General features: G+C 44.6%; 1 long non-coding RNA gene across 1 annotated transcript; it reads right to left on the bottom strand.

Annotated features, from left to right (window-relative positions):
• Positions 1-6928: 6928 nt before the first annotated feature.
• LOC142078199 (uncharacterized) lies at positions 6929-14088 on the bottom strand. The gene is made up of 3 exons (XR_012672153.1): positions 12715-14088; positions 11563-11643; positions 6929-7186 (listed from the first exon to the last, which is right to left on the bottom strand). It is a non-coding gene; the product is annotated as an uncharacterized LOC142078199 (long non-coding RNA).
• Positions 14089-21865: the final 7777 nt, after the last annotated feature.

The raw sequence follows: 21865 nt of genomic DNA, 5'->3' as shown, positions 1-21865 counted from the left end.
CCTTAAGCAATCAATAATTGCATATTAGCACAGGGGTTGAAGAGAGCAAGTAGCAAAAAAGCTGAGAACTGCAATTTTTTTGGTACCTTGATATAAAAATTCCATTACTTGGTGTGGGTCTAGGCTGACATGGACAACTAAGCATTTGCATCGTACAGGTTTTTCACTGATTCCTAATTGGTCGTTTAATAATGTATGAGAAACAGCCAAAACTTACCTTAGCTTTAGAGCCAGAGATTGAGTCAGTGGCTTTGCTAGCAAAGTTTATGGCCCTTAGACATCTGTAGGATCTGATTTACAAGTGTGATTAGCTAAGTGATTTTAATTCTGTCTGTGAACTCACAGATACAAGCACAGAAATGCAGCCTGGGGGTGGGGGGGGAGTGGGGGGGTGTGGGGGGGGGGGGGTGGGTGGTTCTGCTGGCTCCAGTACTGCAGCTCGGGTGGCCTGTGTAATGCCATATAATGGCAGCTTTCCTTAGCTCTGACAAGACAAGAGAGAGCTCCCTGTAATTCTGCAACACTTAAAATTACTTCTCTTTCCATGACGTTTATGTGGTAAAAGCAGAAGAGAGTACTGCATACTGTTTGGCACTATGTATATATGCACATGTAAATATTTATTTGTATGCAGTTTGAAACATTTTAAAGTGAATTTTATAGCCATACACTCCACATGTTTTGTCAGACTAGAAAGAAATATTTTAGATGCGGTATTGGTACTGTGTTTATCTCATACCTGTAAAATCAGCAAAGCTGGTCATGTGGTAATGCAAAGCCCATGCACCTGCAGAGCTTTCTGGTTGCCTCCATCTCTCCTGGAGTTTTCCTGCAGCTGCCATGTTATGTTTTCCACTGATATGTTTTGCCTTTGACTAGAAATGCTGTCAGTGTATTTGATTTTACTGATAGGGATGTAAAAGTAGATTCAAAAACATAAACATAAAAAGTCGGAACTATGCTCAACAGGGTGCATCTTGACAGATGGGCCATTACATTAAGTGGAGGACTACTTCCAAGCAAATCAAACTACTTGCTTGCTTGGACCCGTTGGTTATTTATCTCTTAAACCTCATTTTTAAAGTACGTGTATTTGCTTTTAAACAAGCGTGCAGTTTTAAGTGGTCACCACTTTTTCCTGCAGTTACAGGGAGTGAACTTATTTCTGACTTTGTAATGGAGTATTTCTGTGGTTTTATGCTATCTTAAAATAAAGAACTTTACTGTATTTTTTTTTTTTATTCTTCATTCAGTTTTAAGACAGCTACCCCAGTGAAAACACTGGCTTTCCTACTGCAAATAAGTTTAGAGATAGAATGAGGATTGGGATTTCCCAAACAGCCTGAAGGAATACCTGAAAGAAACAGATGTCATAAAAGTTGGTGTCCTGTTAACTTACACAGTCTGAAAAACACGTGAATTCTGCCTGCTGGTTGAGCACACTAAATTCTGTAAGAACTTGATGCAAGACAACAGCATCCCATCCACAGATTTACTGGGATTTGAGTCAAACTCTTCTAACCAGTTTATACTTCCAAACAACATGGCATAAAATATTGTCTCAGTTTTATAGTTGTTAAAACGTATAGTTGTTAACATCTAGAAGAGGATGTAAGAATCAGATCTGTGTCACAGAAATCCTGACTTCCCTGTGTGTTGTTTATATATAAACTTTTATCACAGATGTGCTAGTGCTGTGAAGAGTCTATTTGAATAGACAAGACAAGAGTGAATCTCCATTATTTGGCTTAGTCTTGTACCAAGACTTCAGATGCTGTGAGCATGTGCTGATGCTGGCAGAACATCCATCAGATTAAGTAAGTCACTTCTAATGGAGCTGTGTTTTGTAAATGGTGGTGGCTGGTGGGAGGAATGTACAGACCCAAACTAATGGAGACGCCTGGTTAGCATCTGACCACTAGATAACCTTCAGACCAGGACTAGCCCTGGACACTTATCTTTGTGAGAGATGCCTCATTCTGACTTCAAAAGTAAAAACAAAGTCTGTAATTTTCTTATCTAAAAATAACAAAGCACGGTTATGCTGAAATACCAGCGTGACAGGACTGTATCCACGCTGCTCTTCCGTGCTTTGTTTTTCCTCACCACATATGTCAGTCTCCGTGAGTATGAACCAGCGTGCAGCAAGAAGGAGAGGGCCGTCCCCAGCAGGAGGGCAAGCGGAGTGCCTGTCCCACGCGCCCACGGGGAAGTATTGCCTGCGTCGTGCCTTGGCATATACTGGGAGCCAGGCCAGACTTTGCAAGACAGGACGATCTCTTCCAGGCTCTGTTCTTTCCTAGGAATTTGACCATCGTCCACCATCAAAGGCTTAAAGCTTGTCGGGGTTATCAGCAGTAAATCAGTTTTTAAAAAGTTAAATAAATCAGCTGCTCTCCCGAGGAGAGTGGTGGTAAGTGTTTATGGCCTTGAGGCATCCCAAAAATGCATCCCTCCCTCTGCTTACACTGTGGTAGCAGAGCTACCGGCTCTCCTGTCTCCTCTGTTGGCCCCTTCTCCCTCCTGGTGGCCTTTGAGCTCCCCGTGAGCTCAAAAGGCAGTGACAACCATCTGCTCTTCCTGCCTTGTGGGTAGGAAAGCTGTCCTCTGCCTGCCGCCTGCACGGGCTTTTGAACGCGCTCCCCCAGGTGAACCAACCTGGGTGAAAATCAGGAGGGGGGGGGGAAATAATCGGTATCAAACTCCTTTTGCATGTGAGGACGTGAGGCGGGGCCGAGCAGAGCCCCCGGGGGCTCAGAGTGCCTGTGGGGTGCAGTTCGTGAGCCCATCTTGAAGCAGGCAAGCTAGGAAGGTCAGTCCCTCGGTGCCTGAGGCCCTGTAGGTGCTCCGTGCATCAGGCAAAACTTGCCAGCGCACGCCGAGCTGCAGGGCAGGCCCCCTACGGGACCTGTTTTTGTTGGCACGACAAGAAAAATGGCTCTTGTTCACCTGGGCCTGTGTAGGCTTTGGTCCAGGGGCCACAGCTTGCAAGCGCAGGTACCCCACCCTGCCCACACCGACCCGGGCTGGTGGGGCCGGCACAGTGCCGAGTGTCATAGCTGGGGGTGGTGGGGAGCAGAGCACGGCCAAGGACTCAGGATTTTCGGACTTTCCTTGAGGGATTTGAATCCACTGCTCTCCCAGCCCGGGATGCTCCACGTGGGAACAGGCACCAGGTCTCCTGCCCCACGGTCCACACCTGCAGCTGAAGCTGAAGCACAGGCTCTGCTACAAAAGCTGCTGTGAATGGCAGCGTTTGCGCCGATTCAAGGCACAAGTACGTGGAAAAGCAAGCCACTGAGGGGTACTGAATACACAGAAATGGCTTCCAGCTCTGGAGAAAGCTGATAGCTGAGGGTCCTGGTGGGAAGACCCTCTTTCCTAGGCATCCCCTTACGATGACTGCTGATGATGGGATACTGGACGAGAAGGACTCTTGGCATGATCCAGGAGAGGCTCGATGCCAAGGGAGAACAAGACAGCAGTCACCTGAGGCAAATGGACAGTAGATGAGGGAGGTGACTGGATGAAGAGAAACGGGGTTTTGCTCTCCCTGCAGAGAGAGCAATCACTGAATAAAAAACTAATGCCGGGCAGGGACCTGCTTGCCAGGTAAGCCATGCCTAGTGCCCCAACCCTCCCGTGACAGTCTCTGCCACGAAACAACAGCACAAACATAGCCATTGTGACCCTTGAACCACAGAAAGAGGTTGCAGTCTCCAGCTCCCAGTTTTTCTGGGTGGCCTCACCTCAGGAGCTGGCACTGCAGGTGGTTAAGCCTCCCCCGCACATCCTATTGCTCAGCACCTGGACAGCTGAAAATCAAACTCAGGATCCCCCTCCTCCCGAGAAGGGGATAGATGGCATTACAGTCTATGGAGAACAGATGCTGAAAGCTGCTCCCAAAATGAGCACATTATTTAACTTCAGGTGCTGCTGCAGAGAGCATTGCCGTGTCTGTGGCACTCTGCTGACTGCCTGCCACGAAGGACAACTCCCCGGGCAGTACCGAGTGCTGGAGGGTCTCAGGTATTGCAGTCCGAGGACACGGACAAAATAAGCTGTACCAGTATTTGGTACCAGTGGCCCATGCCATCCTCCTCACTGCACCACGTCTTTATTTCCACAGCTGGAAAAAACACCAAAGTAGGCAAAGCTGTGGATGTAATTTTGAGGCAGAGCAGGGCTGGGTACCTGCTCCCCTGTTGTGGAGGGGGGGTTATTCTCATTTTTACAGCTCCCCATTCATGGAGCCACTGAGGCTGTAATGAAAGGGGGCATGAGGGTAGGGGCCACAGCTGAGAACTGTATTTTTATTTAATACTAAGTAAATTTTTTGAATTGCCAAATGCTGAGGGAAACTTCCATCATTACCTTGTATTAGGTAGGGAAGCCCAGGGAGAGGGATTCGCACCGTGCAGATGTTCCCTCTAGTTACTTCATTATTTTCTTTTAGTTACTGAAATACACGTACAAAGCGATAGCACTGGCTTTAAAATTGCCCTGAAACCCATTTCCTTGAAATATGTAACAGAAAGTGTCTTCAGCCGAATGGTGGGAATGCCTCCAGAAGGTGCTGCAGACACGCTGGGTGAAAACCGCGTGGCAAACAGTTTGTTCTGAGAGGCACTTGGGTGGGAGGGTTTTATAGCCCTCCCTCCCGCCTCAGCTCCAAGCTGGTTTCTGACCTACAATTCAAATGTTTCATCAGAATATTTCTCTTAGATCTGTTATCTCTAGCAAATAAAACTCAGAGATGAGATATCACCTCCCAGTGGTTAAGCAACAAACTGGATTGATTCCCTGGCTAATGGTTATCCAAGATCTTTGAAGTGTGGCTAACGTTTAAACCCTGGGGGAGCGCAGGAGTGTGAGAGGACAGTGCTGGTACCAACGGACAGGTCTCCCTCGGGCCTGGAATCCAGCCTCCCAAAGCACCTGACCACCCTTCTCCTGCCGGGGATGGGGTACCTGGGAGCAGCTGTGGAAGACAGGGCGGTTGTGGCCGCTGAGCTGCTGGGAGTAGCTCGGTGGCAGTGAACGGCACCGGGCAGCAGGAGGGCGCAGGCTGCAGCAGTGCCCTGGGCTGGATACCAGGGTCAGGGCTGCGATAGCCTCCCTGGGCAACCTCCACCCTGGCTGGTGGCCTTCGACGCCTTCTCCTGCCACCCACGCTGGTCACGCTGGTGCCTTCTTCACTTTCCTTGATTTCTTCCCCTTGTGAAAAACTCCTCTCTACTGTAAGGCAGATTTAATTTTTATTTTTTTAATCTGCAAGCATTACCAATTACTCCTTTCATCCTTTCTTGAAAAGAAAACTAAAAGCAGAGCTTCCAAGTAGAAGGAATTATGTATTATGGAATCAGCTTTTACATGGAGCCAAATCACGTCTCCCAGATGATGCATTGCACCTGATGTAACTCACATCTGACAACACAGCTAGCGCTGGCAGGAAGAGACTTGCTCTGTGCGCAGGGACGCTCACCTTTTTGCCATTTATCATCCTGTGATACACCTAACACTTTTGTCCTGTAGCCAGCAACCTTGACTTTAGCAACAGCAGGAAAGACAAAGCCTCTCACACTGCTTTTGAATCAGGACCCCAGAGAGGTTCTGTCAAAATAATAGATCTGTAAAGAAAAGCTTCTTTGTCATCCATCCTGCCTTTGCTTTTTTCCTGTAAGCAAGATGTGGGAGAGCTGAAATACAGATCTATACAATCTATACAAATATTTAATTTTCTGTAGTCCTGGTAACGTGGAGAGGGGCTATTCCTCCTCCCTACACTCTGCCTCACTGGAAAAAAATATTTTTTCCCTAACACAAACAAATCAAACCATATCCATTCAGAGTTCTGTGTGAGGATTTTCAGGCACTTCTTAAAACAAACAAGCAAATTAGACTTAGTGTCAGATGGGTAAAAGTGTGGTTGCCCCCTAAATGCCCCAAATACCCTTTTCCAGGTTAAATACCACTCTAATGGGTCATGCTAGTGGAATTAGTAGTTGAGCTTACTGCACTTTGGATAAATGGCTGTGAGCTGGGGCAGGCGAAGCCCAGACTACAGCAGGCAAACAGCTGGAGCAGATCTCAAGGACGTGTCCTGAACAAGGGGTGGAGGATCATTCTCACAGCCCTGTTCTTTGAATTAATGAGCATTTAAATATTTGATATCCAGTGAAACAAGACCAAGGAGAGTGACCTTACAGCATCCTTGAAGCTGTTAGGTAGGATGCTCTTATCAAAGAAAGGGGTGGAACTGAACACAGGTCTTCTCTCACACGAAAATTTCCCTTACAACTTGAATAGAGGCAACCACCATTATAAACTCTGCTAAATTTTCTGGCTCACTCTGCTCATGTTACTTCATAAGATTAGTTCAAAATGTTTGTGAGTCATTCAGAATCAATTTTTTTTGAAACATACAGTTAGAAAAAAAAAATCTTAACTGCCTTTAAATCCTCACCTCTTCCCATTGTGTTCTCCTCCTTTCAAATCCAAGAAAATTCCTGCAAACTGGTTTAAAATGAAAAGAAGACATAAGTACTTTGCACCTGTTGAGCATAACAGAGTACTAGGAGCTGGGAAAGCAACCACAGTTGAATTGGACTCGTAAATTAATCCAGGTCAGTATAGAAGTATAGTTAGCTGTTCAAGGATTAAGGAAGTCTTTTAAAGGAGATACTTAAGCAAACGTTCTGCTAAAAAATCCTGAGCTTTCAAGGCCCCCACTAACCCACTTATAAGAGATATTTCAGTGTATAATTTACCAAAGATCTCACCATTTTATTGTGATCCCCTTCCTACAAATCCCACTGGTAACTTCTAGTGCAGTCTGGCATCCCACTGTACTGGTTTTGGCTGGGATAGAGTTAATTTTCTTCGTAGTAGCTCCTATGGTGCTACGTTTTGGATTTGTGACCAAAACAGTGTTGAATAGCACAGGGATGTGTTAGTTACTGCTGAACAGTGCTTGCACAGTGTCAAGGCCTTTTCTGCTTCGCACATTGTCCTGCCAGCAAGTAGGCTGGGGGTGGGCAAGAAGTTGGGAGGGGATGCAGCCGGGACACTACACCCACAGTGCAAAATCCAAAAGGAAGGGCAGAACGTGGTGCTGTCCCAGAGTGTCTTTACTTATTTTTCAGATATCCTATTCAGGCTTTTCACTGAGGAGGAGTATTCTGCCCTATGACAAAACAAAAAGAAGAATACTTTTGAAGCGCATGAATAGAACAGACATATTCTTGATGTGACCTGGTATGAAGAGCAGGAAAAGACTGTGAGTTAGAAAGCTCCAGAGCAGTGAGGTTCTGCAGTGAACATGGTTTTTAGGCTCCTGAAAGCTGATTTATTGCATCAGCTGAAGTTTGGGATTAGCAGAACAGGACAATGTGACACAATATGTGATGGCGTGGAAGAAGGAGAGAAGCTGTTATTTTTAAAATTGTTTCTGGAAGAGAATGCGCTGAACGTACTGCTCAGTCTGAGTTTACAAAATTATCTGCTGTGTGTTAGAGAGAAATAATCGGTGAGGAATGTTTGCTGCACTGGAAGGAATTTATACCACAAATAAATTAGCAGTTAGTACCCCCAGGGTTCATTTCAGAGAGAGCCTCCTTTGAAAAGCCCTGCCCCTCAGATAACCCCTCTTTGTTTCTCTCCCACATCTACCTTTTCCTGCTGTGCTCTATAGCCAGATTAAGGGATCAACAGGAATCGAAATACTCCACTGTGCCACCTACTCGTCCGGCAGAGTTGGTGCTTTTTTGTTTAGAGGAGTTGGAGTTTGACAATATCTGACCTCTTTGAGTGCATTAAGTTTGTTTGCAGAGCATTAGGAAAGAAATCCAGGCTTTCAAGGGAAGGAAAATCTGCCTTCAGCATTTTTTTTCTTTATTTACCTTGGTGACAGAATGGTTTTTAGTTTTTATGGCTAGCTCTGTCTGACACAAGAGATAAGCTTCTGAATCACAGTGATAGAGGAATGGCAGGCATCTTCCCTGGTGTCGTCGAAAAGAGAATTGGTTTCTTATCTTTATTACCAACAGATGACCAGCTACTTCCCTAGAGGCACCGAGGGCGTAACGCATTTCTTGGAGCAGAACCATTAAATCTTTCCTTCTGTACAGGAAAGCAGGAGGCTCGCTTCCCTGCTCGCTTCCCTGCTCGCTTCCCTGCTCGCTTCCCGCCTGCCCGCAGCGGGCCCTGCCCGCAGCGGGCCCTGCCCGCAGGCAGCAGCCCCCCCGCTTCGGAAAAAAGGTATTATTTCCCGGAGCAGGAGAAAAAAACCCCACGGGTGGGACGTGGAGGCATGAGGGTGCCTGAGGCCACCAGGTGGCAGCCTGCGATCGCGCGTGTCCCCTGCGTCCCGGCGCGCAAAAATCCCCGGTGACATCAGGGATGCTGGGAGAAGCTCAGCCAAGCCGGGGTATGGGCCGGGTCACACGGCGGTACCCGAAAAGGCGGTGTTACAGACGCCTCTGCAAGGGATGGGCAGCAGAGCGGCTGGCAAAAACGCCTTCACACCCAGCAGCGCCAGGCGACAGCCAGCGAGGCCTTTCCGGCATTGTTGCATCTAAAAGATTTTTGGTTTGATTAGAAAGACATCTTTACTGGCATTAAAATGTAACAAGTTGCACTCAATAAAGCCTATGGGAATAAAGAACAAGGTCCTGGACTGCAATACAGCCTCTCTTTTCTAGTGTTTCCTTTTGTGTAGGTAACAAATCCCTTCCAAAGAATAATGATTTTTCCAACTTTGTTATTGATCTCTTAAATAAGATGTTCTCTGGCAACATACCAACACTTTCCTGTTCTCAAAGGACGAATCCCTTAGGAAGCACTTACGGCATTTTTCTTTCAGAAGTTTTGATACATTTTGTAATGAAAAGAGAAACAATACTCAACCTGATTAAGAGAACTGCAGCTAACAAAAGGAGCCCTTGGGGGAGCAGTAAGTTTCCTTATCGGTCTCATCATTGAGTAATGCTGGAGCAAAGTCTCTAGTGGCACGTCTCCATCCCCCGTTCCTTCACTCTTCTTCCTCTCAACTTTGCATGGTTTTAACCTGAGGCAGCTCTACCAGGGTGCTGGGCTTATACAGGTGATGAGTCAAGCTACAGGGAGGGTGGGGGGAAAGATATCCCAGCATCCCAGCACCCCAGTTCACTGTGTGGTGGTTTCTGTATGACTGTCACCCTAAGTCAAAAGGAACAACCAATCAGTGACACTTTTAGAAAAGAGACCTATTATGGAAGTATTTTTTTTTAACAGCAAAAATTAAGAAGGGATTGAGAAAAAAAATTACACAAACCAGCACAGGATATCCTCTCCCTCAGAAAACTAACAGTCTTCTAATGTGCTATGCAACACAGTACATTTTTCACCCCTTTTCTCTCTCCTTGCTTCATAGGTTTTCCACAGAAAGCTGTTTTTCTTCTATCAGTGCTTCTTTCTTTCGTCCATCCTTTGCATCCCACTATGCTGGAAGAGTCATGAGAGGAGACTAGACTTGACTTAGGGTCAAGACTGGACCCTGTTTGCCACGAAGGCACTATTATGTTTGTTGCATCTAGGCAAGGGCACCACGAGAGGGTCCAGCAATTCCTTTTCCTTCTGAGCAGAGCTCAGCCTGGGGTGAGAGGAAAGTGTAATTCTAATGGGAGTTGCTATGTTAATCACGGCCGTCACATAGGGAAATGTATATACGTGTCATGTAGGGAAACGCAATTACAAGGTCAAGGACAAATTAGTCACCCTGTCATAACTGGATATTCTGACGAGTAGCAAGGCTGCCATAGTCCTAGCAATTTAGTTTTCATGGGTGCAAGGAATTTAGTTTTTTATAACTCTGGTCAAAGATGGAGTTCAGACCGCAGATGACTAATCACAGTAGGATGTCTGTAGGAGTGAAAAGAGAATGCTCTCTATTTTTAAGGGGTATTTTTCTTCCTTCCAGAATGACTTCAGATGAAGGGCCCTACCTGATCTTAGGCAATACCTTTTTTGTTTCCAAAAGCAGACTGCTCGTGGGGGCAGCAATCAAAAGCAGAGGCTGTGCATATCACTGCTCAGAAGTACAAGCCGGTCCCTCTGCCTGCTCGCTTCTCTGCTTTCCACCATCTCCACATGGCAAGCTCTCCCAGGCCCTTACTTCTGGAGTGGTCCCTGGGCACTACTGTGATGAAGTCAATGCCAGCCCTTCAGACTGAAATCCCAAAAAACTGTGTCTCAGAGCTGAAGATCCAAAGGGACTCGATGGGAAGGAAAGAAAGGGAGCGACCTCCTGTCCCCATCCAGGGTGCTGTGCCAAAACAAAAGTGCTGCAAGGGCAGCAAACACTTCCTGCAGATTGCTGCTAAGGATGAAGAGAAATCAAAACCGATGCTCTTCCTTGAGTCTGAAGGAGACCCATAACATACATGGAAAAAATCTGTTCTGGGGTAGGAACTACAAAGTGAATGTTTACCTTGTGTTTGATTAGCTGAATTAGCACATCCCAGCAAGAGGAGTTCCATTTCTGGACCCACTACTCTAGTCGCTGGCTACCCTGGTGTGGCTGCTGAGCTAAAACGAGCTCAGCAAACACAGTATCCTGTTTGAAGACAGCACAGCTACCTCCAAAGAGAAATTACATGCAAAGCTAAGGCAAAGTGGGGTGACAGGAGAATTACACAAGCTCTTCAGAAAAAAAGGACAGTGCGTATTCATTCCTCCTAAAATTTGAAACCAAAAAAACTCCCAATGTCTCCTTTGCAAGGGGTTCTGTAAAGCAGGATGTCCATCAAACACAAGGCCTTGAGCAGGCACATGGGCAGCACATGTTTAATGTCAGCTACAGTTTAAAACACAGACACTGCCCCAGAAAATATTATTTCAGCCTCGTTTTTCCTTGAGTTACTGCGCCCCTGGAAGACTCAAGCATAAAAGATATTGAAAATATCAGTCCCCTGGAAAGCAGGTATTTTAAACTGCCCACAGAATTGCTTTTCTATACATTGCTACTTTCTGTTTCTGTGTTTTATTTGCATGACAGTCTGTATCCATCACCTCCTGAAAGTGTATCCTTTTGTTTACCTCTCTCCCTCCACACATCCTTCCCTTCTGTTGTTTTTGTTTCTCACCATCCCTCCATGCCAATCCTACCTTTTACCTCCATTTTAGCCAGGCAATTCTCTTCCCCTTCTCCGCTCTTACTAAATGCTCAGCTCAGGTTCCTTCCTCCCCCTCAGGCTCAGGGATGGGTCCCCGTGCAGCTCTGCCCTTCTTTCTGTCTCCTCTTCCTTGCATGGTTCTCCTCGGTGCAGCTTTTCTACTTAAAGTAATCTAAACTGCTCTCCTACATGAGGAGGCCTTTGCTCCTCATGCTTCTGTGAATGCACGTGCTGTGCATGACCACCCCCTCCTCCCAGCTGACAAATCACATCTCCTTCCCAGACTCCCTTTCTGTCTGCATCCCCCACACCGGCCAGCTGTGCTGTTTCCTGATTTTTCCTGGTTCTCTCTCAAACGTCACTCTAAGCAATTTCTGCCCGATGTTCACCCCTAACATTTAATAATTACCTTGGCCACTCAGATTTGTTTCTTCCTCCGCTTTCTGAACCTGCTTGACCACTTTTGCTTGAGAGAGTGGAATCGCATTGGCTGGGAAAAGAGAAAAAGAAACGGGGAATTTCTCGATGAAGGAAGCAAATGGGCAACCTCTGAAAGATCTGAACTCTCTAAACCGTTTTATACGCTCTTTCCTGCTTTATCCCAAAATCAACCATTTGCAAGGACTAGGGTAGGACTTCAGTTTCTGAGATCCCCTCTTAGAGCAGAGGCCCTCGGGGTACCCTGGTAGGCAGAGCCCCCCTGGGGCGTGGAGGCTGAGTGTGGAAAGGCAGAGCCAGTTGTTCAGGATCCTGACCAGCCCCTGAGGAGTGCAGATCTAGGGAGGGGTGAGGGTGGGGTAGGAGCATGGCAGCTAAAAATCAGTTCTCAAATAAGTAACTGAAATGTATAATTGCACAAGAGGACTGAATAGAGGTTTCTGTTAATCTATGATCCAGTAATCTTCTTTTGTTGCCACTTAGCAACACAACTACAAACTGAGGACGAAAAGCCAGGGTGACTTAAAATTCCTCTCCTTGCTGAGCAGAGAGGAGAAAAGGTCCCTCTCTAGGTAGGCACAACAGCTTTTCCAGGTACTGGCTATACTGTGCCTTTCAGCACTATTATGCAGACACCTGAATTTCAAGTTGCCTGAAGTCCAGCTCAGCTGGGCCAATAAAATTGTTTATAACAATTAGCAAACTTTACTCAGAGAAACCAGGATTAATCCAAACAAATACATCCACGGACTGCGTTAAGATCACACGTCATAAGGAGGAGGAATGTGTAAGAAGGGACCGGTGGGCCAAAACTGCTGCACTGGAAATTACTCTTAACTGGTGGATAAAAACAACAGTCATCACACCTTTTTGGGGATCCACAATGTCACAGAGATGCTCCGAGTGGTGCAGGAGGGTGTTATCCTACTGCAACAATCCCTACTCAGAGCCACTGGCCTTCATCGTCCTATTTTTGAGAGACACTCTACACCTGGCAGAGCCAGCCTACCTCAGCCCTCTCCTAGGTTCAGCTATTTTCACGAACATCACAAAAAGTGTTCGACTTAGGTGCCTACCACCATGCTCTGTACATCTCAGCCTCTTTTTTCCATGTCCTTCTTACCTTTTTTCCCTTCTTCTTCTTCTTCTTCTTCTTAACTTTTTTCTTCTCCTGTGCTTTTTAACTAAAGAGTCTGGAGCAGCCAGACAAGCCGTCATCTTTTGCAATGTTGCTATGAATCGGGGGGCAGAGAGGCGGTTAAAAGACATGCTATAAGATGCTTGACAGCCAGGCTCAGCCGCATCTCGGAGCATCTGGTAAGACTGCACGCCCTGCTTGTCATTCAGCAGATTCTCCCCCATAGTCCAGCTCAGGTGCCTTTTTCTTCGCATGTGTCATGATCCTCAGAGACAAGACTCCAGCGACGACATCTTCCTCCCACCTTGAGAAATTTGTTCCCCGTACTGCGGAAGCAATGGGCTCCCATCCCAGCGGTGCTGCCCAGCAGCAGAGGAGCGAGGAAGGTATTCCAGCCAAAGGGCAACAGACCCAAGGGTGCTGTTAAAATGAAAGTTTAATTTAATATTTACATTTTAAAAGGATTAACTTTGTTTTGCCGGGTTTGTTTATCTTCAGTCAAGGACATGGCTTTTTTTTTTTATTTTTACAGTGATATTTTGCTCTGAAACTGAGCAGCCAAGGCCTGCCTATGTCAGCCCCACGAACCCTGTTTAGCAGAGTCACTTTGTACCACGACATGACTCTGCTCCAGATTGCTGGAGCCGTTTATTCCCAGGCCAAACCAACCGTGGTGGCATGCGTCTGGCCAAGGGGGCTGCAGAGCTCCACGACCACTGGATGCCCTGCCACGGGCCACGGGGCAGGTCCCCTCAGGAAGCAGCAGACAGGCAGGCAAACGGGCAGGGCAGAACAGGGCACTCTGCTACCTCTCCTCTACTTTTTTGGGTGATTGGGTGAAAGGAACAGCTGGAGGAGTTCTGGCTTTCAAAAGAGCCCAGGGGATGGTTTCTCAAAGCAATTACACTTGTGTTGGTAGATGTTACTAGAGTACTTATGGACCTCTGCAGGAAATAAACCCACCATCCACAAGCCAGTTGCGTGTATGCAGCATGCAGTTGTGCATGCTGCTTCAGGCAGAGCAGGGAAAAAGTCTCAGAAGCCATGTATAGCTCAGTGCTTTCATGCACAGGGTTTTTCCCAACTTCTGCATGCCAACCCTGGGTTTAAAAAAAAAAAAAAAAAGACAAATTGCTCAACAGAAAGGAGTGTGATTAACATTACACACTTTTCCTGCTATTTACAGCCTTCCTCACATAATGGTACAAAGAAGGAACAAAATTAGTGTGTGTTCCTCTTTTTATGTGACTTGTCGTACATTGCGGGGAAGTTCAATAGACTCATCAAGCTGATACTAATAAAAGATCTACAATTCTGTCTATAGTCAAATATTCCCCAGATAATAGTCGTGGGCTGGAGCTATTCGCTGGTTTTGCCCACCTCAGGCTATGCTTCTTTCATCTTTTTTCAGAGAGTAAAGCACCTACTTGTCGAGTATCATCTTTAAAGAAAAAGCTAAAATTTACTTTTTCCCTGTCACCAGGAGCCCAATAGCTAATGATGTCAAGCTCAAGGGAAATCATCAGTATAAAGTAGTAGCCAATAGTGTAGAGAAGTCTAATACTGAGGGCAGAGGGAATCTTTTAAATTGCGTGAAGGAAAAGAGAATAAAGGAAATCATCTGGAGTGCATAAGTCTTGTCCTCTGTTGGGGGAGAATGCTAATTAGCAAGGGTGGATAAGGATTTCGATCTGAATTTCAAAGCATTTTGAGGGATCCAAGGGATCCTAAGGACTTGTCTATTTGAGAGTTAGTTAAGAACATAAAGCGTGGTAACTATTCTGCTAGGTGTGGACAAGCTTGGTGCCTCCTCTGGCCTCCATGAAAGGGGATTAAAATTCCTTTGAAACACGCTTAGAGGGGAAAATCACAGAGATGAAGGGGATTAAACGAGTTTAGTTTACCAGTACATATTTCCCTAAGATGGTTTCCAGTGACTCCAATATTATGGGCTGTGATGCAGCTTCAGGAGGACATGGGACGCTGTGCACTGCATCGCGTAGTAGTGAAAGGACCGTAGTGCTGCCCTACAAACAGGGAGGGCATTACCGGGCAGATGCCTTTGGGCGGGAGGCCTCGTGCGGCCCCCAGATCAGCTCTGCATGAATGCTGGGGTGATGATGAGCAGGAGCGGTCCATGAGCTCTGGTCTGGGAAATGCTGTTAGAAGGGCCAGTACAACAATCACAATTTCTTGGATTACTTTAGTCAAGCAACACTGAATTCCTCAGAGATTTGAAAAACCCAAACTCAACCTCTGGAGGAAAAAATGTCCCAAAAGATAAAACGCAACCTAGGCATATTTTACTGGTACATTCTACAGCATAACCTGCATTATAGAATTTATAGATTTCTGAGCCAAGCAAGGAGAAGGGTTTAGACTAACAGCCTGAATATAAAAGACCTGTGGGCTTATATTGAATTAACTCATTGGTATATAGCATTCAGTGGACAAACATCCAGCATCAAGGGATCCTTTGGACAGCTCTGCTACTAGCTTGAATTGCTGCGAGCAAGGAAAACGAGCCTTCATAGAAAGTTGCTTGAGACCTCCACATCGCATGACAGTGAGCAGTGGGAATAATTCCCCAATAGCTCCATGCTCATCCAGCGCTGTGGATCACTCCACTTGCACACGGTGTTTTTTTACACAATATTTAAAATCATTATGTGGACTCCAGGTTTGTAAAACAAGCTGTTGGTATCAAGAACTCAAACTTCCTACCTCTCTGACTGGAGTACAGGTATACATCTTTTTTCCTAACTATAGGAGAGATCTGACTGGCTGCTGTAAGCCAGCTACTCTTTCAGCCCCTGGACACTATATACTGCAGCACCAGACATAGAGGGACTGCTGGATGAGGTGGTGGTTGTTCTGCCTGAGTTTGTGCTAAACACACAGCAGGTCTCTGCTTCGTTACTGTTATTGATAAAGCATCCCGATGCAGAACAAGTCCTGAACAGTCCTGTGACTGAACAGTTTCTCAGCAATGGTATGTGGTGGGCCCATATACTATGCAGACCAAGAAAGAGAAGCTATATGCTCCCCAGGAAGAACATACACAGACACAGGGCAGGGATAAAATGCATATGCCAACTGCAAAAAGCAAATTTTGTAATAGCTGTGATTGTAGATCTAGAACAGTGGCACAACGGCCATACATACAGCTAAGGTGTAGTCTCAGCTGATATGTATTTTATTTTTGTGCTACAAGAGGTTTTCTGAACCTAGTTCAGAGATAGCGAGCAAAGAAACTGCTATTTTTATCCTCAGCAAGTGTTGCACTGAACTATTTACAAGCTTGCACTCTATAAACCTGAGCATGTACCTGTTACGTGATTAGAATTCAGTCTCCCAGCTTGGCTGGCAGTAGGTAAAGGGCGTTACAACCACAGAAGCTTAATCGGGGAAAAGTATACACTTTGCCTTTGTTCATCCATTTAAAGCAGCAATCTGTGTTTGCAATGATGTAAGGCAGACAGCACTTCATACAGAAGCCATACTGGAGAGTTTCTGTATTTACATATATGAAAACATACACAAGCTAGATTTTCCCTTACAATATACCAAGTCATGACTGCCAGTTAATCTCCTGTTGACTCATGTAGCCCACAGTATTTTGAATTATACAAATGATTTTTGTCCCTTGTAGCACAAAACTAGCTCAATTTACTGGCAACGTGTTGAGAAGCACTAGGAATCTCAGAGCTGTGCCTCTTTTTTATAGTATGCCTTCACCACGTATTTCCTGTCTTGCTCACAGAGTTAGCTTTCACATCTACTACGGGTATAACCAGCAACAGCCTTTGGCTCAGGTGAGCTAGTCTAAGAGCGGTGGCTGGTCTACAACAGCTATTTACTCTTTTCTTCTGCTTATGCATCACACCGTTTGCTGGTTCCGCAGCACCAAAGTGTCTAGCCCTTCTTCAACAGTTTTTCTCCTTGAAATGTTGTAGTGTACTTTATTCTTAAAGTTGTTCTTAAAAGTTGAGGAAGAGCAAAAAGACAAAAAAAGGAAATCCAGATGTTACTACTGTATTGTACCTAAGGGTCGTGATCTGCCCTGTTCCTGCCCCTTTGAGATACCTTTTTCTTTCTATCCCTGAAAAGATACAAGGTTGTTTCCTCTCAGATCCATTTTCATGTGGTACCTGTTTGTTTTTGCCAGGCCAGTGACACTGGTAAATGTACTTGGAAACTGATGCAAAAGTTCAGTGAAGCCCGTGGTAGATACAGGAACCCTGTTTATGAGACAAAATGATTAGTACAGCATTTCCTCAGAGCTTTTGGCAGGAAGCAGGCACTGGTTCAACTAATAAAAAGAAAGGCATAGATGTGTGACTGTCACTGTAACTTGGTAGCTTCCTGCTCAACAGCATTCCCAGTGGATTTTATTCCAGGGCAGATAGGGATCTTATTCCGAGGTGAGGCAGATTGGCAGGAGGGATATAGGGGCTGGGCAGCCCAGGACACGTGACAGAGTGTAAAGGCACTCACGGGCACCCCTGCGACAGTTGACATCCAAGCTGCATCCAGATGAGTCCATGTGGTGATCTACGTATATTGCTCTCCGCTAGAGAGAGAACTGAGTAATTCAAATTATATTATAGGATGATTAGCCATTAACCAATGGCTAATTTGGCCCTGAGCAAATTTGAAGAAGCTTTTGAAGAGACTACCCAGGCGGCCCTGCGTGCTGGAAAAACAGGCATTTCCACACACCTATTTGTATTCAGGTACCAGAATGAAGTGCCTTAGACTCAGCATTTTACAATCTTGAACAGCAAGATGCTGAGCAAAGTACATAGCTGCAATAGCTTTAGCAAATACATATATAACCTAAGAAAAGATTATAATTTAACCCTACAGAATCTTTTTAATGGTCATAGTAGCTAGGAGAAGATTTTCATTGTCATGTCTGATGTAATTATTCATTTGACATCTGCAGTTCACTGAGAATAAATTGAGAATTTATGGAGATTCCCTTAAATTTATGTGATACACTCCCAAAAGAGCCAAGCCAAGACCCTATGAAAACAGTGGCCTCCGTTAATGTTTTTTGCTATCAGAAACATTTGCATCATGTTGTAGATTTACTGTGTACCTCTTACTGTAAGAAGGGGACAAAAAATAAATTTATAACCTAAACCATCTAATCATTTTGCTAACAAAGAAATTGACCTTTAAAAACACTGATCTCATGGCAAGCTCCAAGCATCTTTCAGCAATAGGAAAGGTTAAGGCGTCAGGGCTGGAACAAGGTTATTCAGTTAGCTTTGTGTATAAATTGATTTGGGTTTTTTTTTGCAATCACTTGTCTAGACTGATGGATTAGTATGTAGACATGAATACATATTAAAGTTGAAGAACAGAAGTTTGTTTTAGAGGGATCACAGGGACTATAGGGGTAGCTAATGGGCACTGATCACCACGAGGTGACCTTGGAGTTTAAACACTTCAGAGCAAAAGCCTTCTGAGATGAGCAGGTGCCAGATGAATTCATACATTACAAATGCCCCAAAGCAACAATCACCTATTTAGATGTTTCTTTTTTTGGACTTTGGGCTGTGACCCAGGATGCTCCTTGGACATAACTTTGAAATGATCAGAAACTGTGATTTTTATACCTGAAGTCCAACCCAACCCATCTGTCTTCTAAATTGTTCGTTAACAGTTTACACTTCCTTGTTTTCAAATTAACTGGATTTGATGTAGAATACAAGATAAGGATGATTTTCTTATTTTTCTGTTTAAGATCAGTAGTGTTTCCTTACTTCCCATTAAAACAGCCAGTGTTAGTCCTATGAACAAAGAAATCTGAGAATGATCATTAAAACTCTAAATACAGACACACTCCTCATAGAAGACCAAAATGGGCAGCAGGTTGACAAACGTGCACACACCACACACACCTGAAATGCCACTATTTTTTAATGCAATTCTTTACAAATTGAAATTCAAGCTCAAACATGAACCTCCCTGAGCACATTTTTTAATTAGCAAAGTATTATCCCTGGCTTTGCAGAGAGGGAAAATGTTGCATAATTAGCAAATAGTGAAATCAACAGAAAATCCCTCACTGGCTTCAGCAGTTACTGCATTAAGCACTCGCTGACGTGCCAGAGCTCTGCCACAGCAACTCAGTGGCAGACACCTGGAGGAAAACTCAGAGAGTTCTTGACTCTAATTCAGAAAATTCAGGCAAACTTCTTCAAGAGGTAAACCTCAGGTCTTTTCCAATAAGTCCCTATGGAATGTTACTCCAGAAAAGTAAAAGAAGGTGTCACATTCAGATCTCTATACTATAGAAGGGATTTTTTTCAGAGCTCAGGAATTCATTAATTCTTCGTAAAGTTCTAGGGAAATCTATCCAGATTACTGAATGGCTTACCATCTATCAGCCCCTTTCACTCCAATGTCACGAGAGAAGCTTACAGGGTTTTATGGTCCAAGTCAGATATTCCAGCCTGTCTGAGCATTTTGTCATGTAGAAGCAGTTGGCTTTCTAAATAAAATCAAATAGAAGGGAATGGAGCAGAGAATAAGGAGCTTATCTATGTAAACCAAGCATAAGTGTGTGAGACTACATGGAAGAGAGAGAAAAATACTGTAGCGCAGTTGGAAAAATCCTTGACATAAACAAGAGTATTAGCGGGACATGTTTGTTCTTGACCTGAACGCTGTAATGCTTCCAAGCAGGGAATATGCTTTCATTAAAAACAGGTATTAATTCTAATTCTTCAGAGATGAACTTCAACTGATTTGGAATTCAGATAAGCCTTAAAGCATTTACATATTTGAGGATTATCTAATTTTTTCCATAACTGGAGGTCTCATACTTCTTGGCTTCCACGAATTTGAGGTGACTGTGCACACCAGGGACTCTTTGCCATTCTCTTCTCTGGCCCCCTAATCACCCTGTATGCTGGGTGGGGTGATCACCCCTTCTTCTGGGTTTTGTGTGTCCTCTAGCCCCCAAATAGCGTTATGCTCTCTCTGTCTTAGCTATGTAACCCTACTGTTTCTTCCACACCAGGATTCCTAAATACCTCTTTCTGAGGAATTTTCACTGACTCTGTTTACTCTTTTCTTACAGTAGGGCTTTTATGCTACTGCTCTGTGCTAAGGCTCTGCGTTGCATCACTTTCCTTGTGGCACGTATCCTGCTAGCAGTCTCTGGGAGCAGCCGTACCTCCTGCTCTTCATGGCAGCTTCCCTACTCCTTCAGAAAGCCTAGGACTTCCCTGCCCCACTTACACCCCCGTGCTCAGCCTCTTGTCATTTCACATTCCCATATTTTTTTTATCTGGGATAAGTTACTCAGTTTATAAGCTTCAGACGCCCATTGCACAGAAAAGGTTTAACAACAACAGCTAGACAAACAGTCAATCAGCACTTGTTGGATGCTCAGCAGTTACCCATCCCCTTTCTCCTTTTCCCTCCCACAATCTCACGTTTTGATCCTCCACCGAGGGAGAATCATTCTTCTCAGCCTACTATTCCAAACTCCTGAGCCCTCCCATACATTCCACAGAAAGCATTAGCATATTGTGGTAATAGATAGAGGCTGACAATGGCAGGAGGAAGATCTACCTAGCATTGGTTTCAGTAGGCTATAGTAATTTTAAATCAAGTTCACATGGGATTTTAATAGAATTCTGTATAAATTCTAGACGCTCCATGGCCTTCCAGATCAGAGAAATAATACAGACTTTTTTTTTTTACCTTCTCACTGAGACCACTCGTATCTTAGAACTTACAGAAATAATCTAGTTATCTGCAAAATGTGTGAATGGAGATGCACAAACACACAAACTCTAATTTCCCTTCAGAATGGTGCCCCTGCTAATAGTCAAAGGATCCCTATCTAGGCTGTGTATGGGATGGCAAGAGTTGAAAAAAACAGCAAATGAAGGACAAGAAAAAAATTTATGTTTGGGGTTAGAATTTTCCATGCTTCTTACTCACTTTAAAAAGCAGCTGCCAAAAGATCAATGTTATAAACAAGGAATGTAAAATAAATAATATAGACAGCTGAAATGTACTATCCCTCTAGACCTGATATTTCAGAAACTGCTACCTTGCAGAAAAAACTAGGAAAAATAATGGTTTTTTTAAGTCATTCTCCCATAGGAGAGCAATTTTTCATGCAGGCAGGTGCCAGTATCATTAGCTCCTTGGCATTATTTCCTTGCAGAACAGCTAATAGCAAATGACAGTCTACTTGCACTAGAATACAGAAAATTTCTCTTCCTGACATACAAAGCTTTAATGCTTCAGAGAAATATTTGCAAACAATGAGAGCAAAATAATGAAGTAAAGTGTCGATGCACAGATTTAAGAGCGGTATTTACCTTTCCAAGATCTGAATACAACCCACAAGCACTCAATTGCAGCATGATTTGTTACTGCTGGGCACCTTGCATTGACTTTTACGTGCATGCAAAGCGAGTGTAGAATGCTACCTACGTATCAGCCTGCTTTGCTGTAAGTACAAAGGGCACTTTGATCCTAGTTCAGGAGATTACTGTAATATAGATTTTTTCAAAAACCGACTTTGCCTAAAGAGAACAACTGCATAAAGCAGCCTGAACGCAGGAAAGCCACTGGAGAATACCGTCCATGACTTCTCTCTAAGACCTTCATCATAATCATATTCAAGTTAAGAGGCAAAATTGCTTTTTGTTAGAATACTGTGAAATCAGTAAAAACTAAGTGTGCCAGCTCCTGAGAACAGAAGTGTAGACTCAGGGTTGTTTAGGACATGGGGAGAAGGAAAGGCCAAACAGGGCTGCTTCTTTGTCTCTCAACTGGCACAGGGTACAGTATGGACAATTTTTATGTGATGCAGCTGGAGAAACCCAGCTGCACCATGGCTACTCCCCCAGTTGACATCTCCCAACTTAGTTTGGGGCTGAGTTCACCCCTGAGAAACCTCTTACCTAAATGTGCATTTCAGAGCATAACAGTAACATTTCCAGCGTAATAAGAGTTTGGCAACTAGAACGTTAGCTAGATGTTAACATAAGCTACCAGTCTATGCTAGTTGCCTTGGCTCTTCTGGGGTACCTGGAGCAACACAGCAACTCATTTCACTTTTCTGAGACCTTTACCTTCCCAAGGGGCCAAATCTCTC

Source organism: Calonectris borealis, chromosome 2, assembly GCF_964195595.1.
Source record: "Calonectris borealis chromosome 2, bCalBor7.hap1.2, whole genome shotgun sequence".
Lineage (NCBI taxonomy): Eukaryota > Metazoa > Chordata > Aves > Procellariiformes > Procellariidae > Calonectris > Calonectris borealis.
The sequence above is the reverse complement of the archived record's forward strand: the minus strand, read 5'-3'. Positions and strand labels throughout refer to the sequence as shown.